The 8,810-nt window shown below is 43.6% G+C and overlaps 1 pseudogene across 1 annotated transcript; it reads left to right on the top strand.

Annotated features, from left to right (window-relative positions):
* The first annotated feature begins 1,223 nt into the window (after positions 1–1,223).
* On the top strand, positions 1,224–2,300 carry LOC311608823 (serine-threonine kinase receptor-associated protein-like; annotated as a pseudogene). Its single transcript has one exon. The product of its transcript is annotated as a serine-threonine kinase receptor-associated protein-like (transcript).
* Positions 2,301–8,810: the final 6,510 nt, after the last annotated feature.

Here is an 8,810-nt window from a genome sequence, read left to right as displayed (position 1 = left end):
CGTTCAGCTGCTTGTTTGAATCCTTCTTCTGTTTGTTGGCCATGTTTTAACCAGACAACTTTGGAAATCTTCACCTGGAATTTCCACCAAGTCAGGGCTTTCAGCTCTGTAGCTGGTGGGGTTACGGAGTCTTTGTGTTTCTTATATTTCTTCTGCAATATGTGTCTCTGCTGGTGTGGTCTCTCTTTTACATTTCTGTTTAGAGGAGGTGGTCTTCTCACTGAGCCATCTTCTCTGGAAAGCTTGATGGCACCACCCAGTTTGGACAAAATGAACAGCTACAGAAGGAGCCACGTCAGTCGGTATGTGACACAGAGATACACTTAAAATCAAGTATAACTCACTAATAGTAACTGTCCTGTCTTAGTCAGTGTACTATTGCTGTGAAGAGGCACCATGTCCATAGCAGGTCTTATAAAGGAAAACATTTCACCGAGGTTGGCTTACAGTTTCACAGGGTTAGTCCATTATCATCGTGGGAGGGAGCAAGGCAGCGTGCAGGCTGACATGGTAGCTGAGAGTTCTACGGATGGATCTAAAGGCAGAGAGCAGAGAGACAAACTGGGCCTGGGTTGAGCTTTTAAAGCCCCAAGGTCCTTCCCCAATAACACACGTCCTCCAACAAGGCCATACCTCCTAATTCTTGTCCAGTAATGCCACCCCCTAAGGAACAGGCACTCAAATATATGGCCATTCCTACTCAAACCACCAGAATCAAGGCGTGGCTATTAGGAGTTCTGTTGAAGGAATGGAGCTGCAAGGCTTCAGGTTGAATGGCAGGAGCCAGACATGGTGGAAAAGAATCTCCCCATGACGTGTTACTGTTAATACGGAGACAGGGCTGGCCTCACGCTCAGAGATTTGCCTGTCTCTGCCTCCTGAATGCTGATGTTAAAGGCACGTGCCACCATGCCTGGCAGCTTTTGATATTTTTTATGAACTTCCCCAAATAAAATTTTAAATTCTTTTTCATGACCTTGACTTTCATTAACTTCTAAACTTTCCAGAGAGTCCTTTGGAACATCTTAAAGGCTACTTCCTGTATTTGTTGCTCTTCCATTGTCCTGATAGGTAACTCATAGAAGAAAGAGTTTATTTGTGGCTTATGGTTTTATAGTCCATGACTGGGGAGTGCAGGTGACAGGAAGCTGGAGCAGCAGCTGAGAGCTCACACTTTTAATCACAAGGTAAAGAAACACTGGGGGGGGGGGTTCACTGCTGACATGACTATGAGGCAGATGCCTCTCACTTGCTCCATCCACACCACATGCTGCCCTCCTCCCCTCACTGTGGTGGATTTGGCCTTCAGCAGCATCACCCCCTATGGCTACTTTCTGATCAGCGCTTGCAAAGATGGCAAACCTATGCTCTGCCAGGGAGATACAGGAGACTGGATTGGAACTTTTTTTGAGGTCATAAAGGTGTTGTTTGGGGTGCAACATTGACTAAGGATGCCACCAAAGCTACTACAGCAGCCACAGATTTCACAGCCAAATCTGGGATGCTGCCTCAGGAGAGGACACTGGCTCATAAGCATATTGTCAAGACTGTGGATTTCATGCAGGATAGCAATTACCTACTAACTGGGGAACAGGATAAACTGTTGCGCTTATACGACCTGAGCAAGCCTGAAGCAGAACCCAAGGAAATCAGTGGTCACACTTTGGGTATTAAAAAGGCTCTGTGGTGTTGTGACGATGAACAGATCCTTTCAGCCTATTCTAAAACCGGTCAGCTTTGGGATCATGCTACAACGACAGAAGTGAGATCTGTAAACTTTAACATGTCTGTTAGCAACATGGAGTATGTTCTTGAGGGAGAGGTCCTGGTTGTTAGTGACAGGTGACCTATTGCTTTTCATAGTGCAGTAAGTTTGGAGCCAGCTAAATCCTCGGAAGGCCCTGCAAACATTAGCGCTGCATCTCTTCGCCCTGAGAAGGAGTTTCTTGTTGCAAGTGGAGAAGACGTTGAGCTGTATAAGAAGTATTATTGCAATCGTGGGGGAAAGAGCTAGAACCCTACAGAGGTCGCTGTGGTCCCATCCGCCGAATGCGAGTTAGTCCTGATGGTGAACTGTATGTCAGCGGTTCTGAAGACGGGACCCTGAGACTGTGGCCGACTGTGTGGTAGGGAAAAAAACCTATGGGCTGTGGAAATGTGGTGAACTGGCAAAAACCAAAGATCCCCAGAAACAGCAGACGAGGAGCTGGATGAAGCCCCCTCAGAGAATTCAGATTCCGTCTTATTCTTCAACTCCTGAAGTTAAGGCCCGAGCATCAAATGGCTGCCGCAGGCACTAGATCCTAGACTGAACAGCAGAGACAAGTATCAGCCTTCAGGTCCTCTCTGCCTTAGGCAAAGAGGGCACAAAACACTGGGGAACATGAGTTAGCTCCAGTGCATGAGCACTACTTGGGGTTGCCTGTGAGTGAAAGGGACTGAGTTTATGAAGCGAAGGCGGAAGAACTATGCTCAGATGCCCTGACCTGCTGTCTTGAGCGAACAAGCCAATGTACAGTTTCCATCTTCACCTAAATTCCACATCACCGTTTATGTTATGAAGAACAAAAATATATTGGCCTATTTTTCTGACTTTTCCTTTAAAGCGGAATGCCTTTCCCCCCTCCCCCCCTTGGCTTAGTTGTGAAGAAGAGAAAACACATGATAAAATAACTGGTCTGATCTCTTTCCTTGTATACTGAACATCTAATATTTTTTAGTTATCTCAATCAAATGCCTCTAAAACAAAACAAAACAAAACAAAACAAAACAAACAAACAAGAAAAGAAACACTGGGGCTGGAGAGATGGCTCAGCGGTTAAGAGCACTGACTGCTCTTCCAGGGATCCTGAGTTCAATTCCCAGTAGCCACATGGTGGCTCACAACCATCTATAATGTAATCTGATGCCCTCTTCTGGCCTGTGGGTGTACATGCACGCAGAGCTCTGTATACATAATAATAAATAAATTTAAAAAAAAAAGAAAGGAACACTGGGGATAGCAAGAATCTTTGGAAACCTGGAAGCCCACACCCAGCGGCACACCTCCTCCCACAAAGCCACACCTCCTAACCCTTCCTGAATAGATCCACCAACTCGGGAGCCAGTAGTAAGCCTAGGGGAGCCATTTTCATTCTGCTACTCTCACTGGGAGAGAGTAAGATCACAATTTTGAGCCAAATTTGAGGCAAGCTAAAGATTGCTTATTAGATTAAATAAATTTAATTTTAATCAATTAAATACTGCTCAGAACGATGGACTCTGGCCAGGTCCATTCTGGGGTTCCCAGGAAGTGGCCAAAAGCTACATTGGCCAGATGCTTATAAAAGCAAACTTACAAAGCTATATGTACTTCCCACCTTTGTCCAATCATGGCAAGCACATATCCTGACATACTGCTGCCTATGTACCTCCTGCCTATGTGTAATCAAGCACATTCTGTGCAGTTGGCACAACCAACATTGTTTAGGGAAGTGAAACACGTGGCTTGTTACATGAGCAATAACATCATATATGAATCTCCTGCATCTCAGGAAGGATCTGTCCTTGGGCAAGGGGCTTACAAATTGGAGGCATTTTTGTTTTATGGATCACTAAGGCACAGCAATTAAAATTTAAGACGTAACTTTGGATCTGACAATTAGGACCACTGCATTCTACTTCCTGACCCCCATAGGCTCATAGCCATATCATAACACAAAGTGCATTTAGTACAACCTGAAAAGTTTCCATAATCTTCTAGTCTCAGCACTGTTTAAAAATTCAAAGGTTCAGCCAGGTGTGGTGGTGCACGCCTGTTACCTAAGCACTCTGGGAGGCAGAGGCAGATGGATCTCTGTAGGCATAAGGTTATTATGTAGCTTAAATTCTGATTTCCTGTCTAAATGTTGTATAAATTCTCCAATTGTCCCCCTGATATGTCAATAAAGCAGCTTACAGCCAATCACTGGGCAAGAGAGAGAACAGGGCTGGACTTCCTGCCAGCCAGAGGAGGCGGAGTTAGAAGGGCAAGTTGGAGATTGAGCCAGGGGATTCAGCCTCGGGTGGAGGTCCAAGGAAGCTGGAGCTGAGGAAAGCTACAAAGTGCAAATATTGCTGGGATGTTTGCTGGGAGTAAGACAAATACCATAGAGGGGTAAGAACAGACTTCAACTGCTCAAGATTGTGTTGGGAAGCCTTGTATTATAAAAGAGTCTCAATTATTTGTGTGATAGCCGGGGTAAGAGAGAAACTAAGAGAAGCACTGTTTTACGAAAGTAATTTCAACAGATCTCTGTGAGTTTGAGGCCAACCTGGTCTACAAAGTGAGTCCAGGACAGCTAGGGCTACACAGAGAAACCTTGTCTTGAAAAACAAAAAACCAAAAAACCAAAAAAAAAAAAAAAAAAAAAAAAAAAAAAAAAAAAATCAAAGTCTCTTCTGAGGCTCAAGGCAATCTCTTGTTAGGTCCTACAAATTCATGAAGCAAATATATACTTCTAACACACAGTGTCACAAAATATACAGCATCACTCCAAAAGGGGGAAATGAGGGCATAGTGAAGAAATACTGGACCAAAACAAGACTGAAAGCCAGCAGGGCAAACTCCAAAGCCGGTAGCTCCATGTCTAACATCACAGGGTTGGCTGGCTCTGCCTTTCTGGCTTTGCTGCCTGTGAGATGTATCTCTCTCTGAGATGTATCTCAGTCTTAGGCTGGTTCCATTTCCTGTGTGCAGTTTTTCTTGGCAGATATCTCACAGCTTTGGTGCTTCTAACATCTTGGGGTCTTCGTTGCAATCTAGGCTTCACTTTTACATGTCCAAGCAATGGTCTTTGAGTTCCTTCATGCAGGGACTGCCCTATGACACAGTGCCTGGCCTCGGTGGCTCACCTTAACCATAAAGAAAGATTGTACAACCACTTAATCCCTGTATTCTTTATGACTCAGAAGCCAGAAGAGCCTAGTTGATGCTGCCAAGTTTGGCTGCCTGCTTGGGATGGCGCCCTGCTTCCTCTGCCTCCCTTAATCACATTTCCAATAGCTTTCCTTTGTCATTGCTTTTTAGGTGCAGAAAATTCCCTGGGTGATTTCCTTTCATGAGTTAGAAGCTTAGTTGGGTGGAGTTTTGCCCCCAAGGGTATGCTAATGCCACCAGTGGAGACTAAGACCACTGCCGTATTTTGAGCCAAATTTGAAGCAAACCTGATTTTTATTGGGGTGTACCCAAGAGCTGGCCAGCAACTGTCTCTTAAGTCAGGTTAAAGAGAGCAGTCCTAGGATCGTTTCTTGGGCTCCTTTTGAAGAGTAAAATCTCAAGTAGTTGCAAAGCAGGTTTACAGAAGAGAGACAATGGGGCAATATGGAAATACAGAAAAATCTCAATACAAACAAACATGGCGGCCATGGGATTAGAGAGGGTTAAGGCGGGTAAGGGAGATCATGGAGGGTCAGGGTGTTCTCACAAACAAATCAAGGTCGTGGGTCAGGGCAGGGCGGGCTCCAGGAAACAGATTAAAAAAAAAACCCCAGCAACTTGGCTCCTACACCAAATGGAAAGTTAATTTTTAACAGAACAGAGTAATGGCTCCTGCCTTCAAAATGGTGTCAGGCAGCTTGCTCAGCCCTTTCCACGACCCTAATAGAGATCAAACATCACTCACCTTGTTGATCTTACCTGTGTTGGCACAGATCTTGGCTCTAGTGCTGTTTTCCACATCAAACTGGACATTTTATGGGTTGTTGTTACTCCACTTGCTCCTTTTCATTGTATACTAGGGCGGGGCTTCCATGGACCCACTCGTGATTTAGGTAAGACACAAGACTTCTGTAGTTTAAAGCTGTTGGCCTTATGCTGGGACAGTCTCTCAGCTAGCTCATCTAAACTTACCTTAACTTTCCCACCAACCCCATGTGGGTCTCACTACCTGCTTATAGCTCTCTCTCTCTCTCTCTCTCTCTCTCTCTCTCTCTCTCATCTATCTCTCTCTCTCCTCTCTCTCTCTCTCTGGCAGTCTGCCAGAGCCTACTCTGGACAATATCGGCCAGTACCTAGATAAGGGGAATGAGGATTAGAAAATAAGAAAGATATAGGAAAATATATAGCAAATGAGATTTAAGAAAGAGAGAGAGGCAAGTATTCAGGAGGGCTAACAGTGAATACTGTAGCCCCAAGTTTATTTCTCTAAGAGCTTTTATACAGTATTTATCAGTGTGAACCAGAAGATTCTTGGAACAGAAACAAAAGCTACCAATTACTTTAGTTATCTATAAGCTTAGACTTCTTTCATCTCAAGGCTAAAGAAGTACATCAAGTTCACGTCCACACCTGGAGTTAATAAATAACTTTCTTATCTAGGAAGTTATCCAACACAAGTATCTTGTCAAGTCCTCAAGGCTATGTGAGAATTTGCAAGCCAAGGTCATAAATTCTCTGTCCTGCTTCTGTTAAGCACTTCAAAAATTGGCTCCCCACAATTCTTCCTTCTTTATATATATAAAAAAAATTGAGCAGACAGACTGTGGCTGTCTTAGGTTGTCCTATTCATAGTGTAGGTCTTACCTGTCACTGGTACATGAATTCCATCTTTCAAGCCCTGCCTTAGGTTGACCCATTCTGAATGGCTCTTACCCAACATTGATTACCAGCCTCTGCTCAAGGGAGGTCAGGTCTATTAATGACACGGTTGTGGAGCTTAACATTGCATCTCTGCACAGAGCTTTGTAAAAGAGTTTAACATGTATGAAGGGGAGATAAACTTGTTTCTGTTTTGATCCCAAATGTGGGAGGGATGTTTACCACTTAGATGTGAGAAAGCAGGATGTTTTTCCACATAGAGGTCAAACTATTTCATGGAGCTTGGTGAAAAAAAAAAAGCATTGAACAGACTGAAAGGAGATATATATACCCAAAACAGGCGAGGAGGCTTTTGGTTATTAACTAGTCCATGTAACTAGTCCATGTAACTAGTCCACCAACCAGTCCAGCTGGTCAGTTATTGGGGGGCCGAGGGGGGTCGCAACCTGTATTTAAAGATATGGGCGAGAGAGACGCAGAGCTCAAGCGAACAGTTGCTTGTCAAGAGCCGTTTATTGAGGGTAATGGCAGGCTTTTTAAAACCTGCTTTAGGGAGGGCGGGGGTACGCAAGGAGAGTAGTGGAAAAGTACAAAATCTTCTGGGTTGAGCCCCGGGAACATTTGCAAGGGGAGGGGTCTTCCAGATGAGACAAAGCAGGATGTCTCTGTGGTTATCTTAGGATCAGATCGCTGTCTTCTCAGGACTAAGCCGGATGCCTTGCATACCTAATGAGTGGCCCAGCAGGATGTTTGCTGCAAATGCTGAATGGGTGGGGGTCGGCCTCAGGCCGTTTGGTCCCTGGCAGGTTATGACTTGGTTTTTGGCTGTTCATCCCTGCACTTCAAGGGGCTCCTAAAGAGAACTGCTCCAGGGAAGGTTCCAACACTTTGGACTTGAGCTGGGGCTTGAGGTTCCAGCTGCTGCTCCAGGTTCTAGCAGCAGCTTTGGTGGAATTGCTTGGTCTGCTGAAACCCTGCTGACTATGCCAGGGACTGATATCCTTAAGGTTTCATTGTAGTGTTCTTTAATATCCTTTTCTGATAGTTTGGGTTAGTCAGGTTGTTAGGGAGGTAGGCTCGTTTAATAAGTTCAAAATAAAATATAATTTATAAGAAAAGTTAGCCTACACACATACTTCAGTAGAGTGGGCAAGAGACATAATGCTACAATTACACAGAATCCATGCCTAGTACAAGAACGGCAGGACGGCAAAAAGAGGACCCGGATGGAAAGTAACTTTTTAAACTGATTTTAAATCGTTGTGAAGAATCAGCAACATTAAAAGAAATAGGTTCAACATTCTTCATACCTAAAATTTCTTGATGCAATTGAATTAAACCCAAAAGAATATTAGAATTATGCCAAATGCCTATAAGATGAGAACGAATCTTGTTCCACATATAATGACTGTCATTATATTGTTTTTCTATAACACAAATCCATTTATATTCTCCATGACACTCCAAGTGAGAATGTGTTTTTAACCCTTGAATTTTATCACCCAAATATACCCAAAGCTACCAATTACTTTAATTATCTATATGCTTAGACTTCTTTCATCTTGTATACCATAAAAGACATACAATTTTAATTCTAACTTAATATCTGCATCTTCTTAAATCCCCAAAGCTAGAGAAGTATTTTTCAGAAAGCGTTAACATAAGTCATTATGTGGACTGACAGTGACAAAGCCAAAGCAGCAGTGGCACTTACAGTCTCACTCCAAGGATAAACAGTAATATAGCCTGCTTAAGATTCATATTTAACAAAACAAATAGAGATGCCTATGCCAGATACAGTATAATTAAAGTTCATGAAATCCTGTTTTTTAGTCTTTTTAGTTGATGGAAATGCCATTAAATGAGTAGTATTTGTAGCAACTGTAATTTCAGGTCCTTCCCACATTGTCGGATGTAACATCTGTGGAGAGAGGGGTATCCAGAATGTAGGCCCAATAGACTTCCCTTCACTGATCTTCCACAGGTTCATCAGGGATATTAACAGGAGAATTGTTGACATCTGCATGTTGGATCTGTCTTTCAGGAAGCCACTGACCATTATCAGCATCCTGGGGGAAAACACAAACATGCCCTGGTCCCCATATCAACACAGGGTTGGCGCCATTCCATAAAAAGGTAGTAGGATCCTTCCCCTTCACTTCAGCATAAGTCCTTTGCATACTTGGATGCCAAAATCGGTCAGCTGCCAAACATCCCTAAGCATCCAAATTTTTAAAATTGAGAATAAAAAGTA

This window comes from Acomys minous, assembly GCF_964271855.1.
Source record: "Acomys minous genome assembly, chromosome: 11".
NCBI classification, from domain to species: Eukaryota; Metazoa; Chordata; class Mammalia; order Rodentia; family Muridae; genus Acomys; species Acomys minous.
The sequence above is the reverse complement of the archived record's forward strand: the minus strand, read 5'-3'. Positions and strand labels throughout refer to the sequence as shown.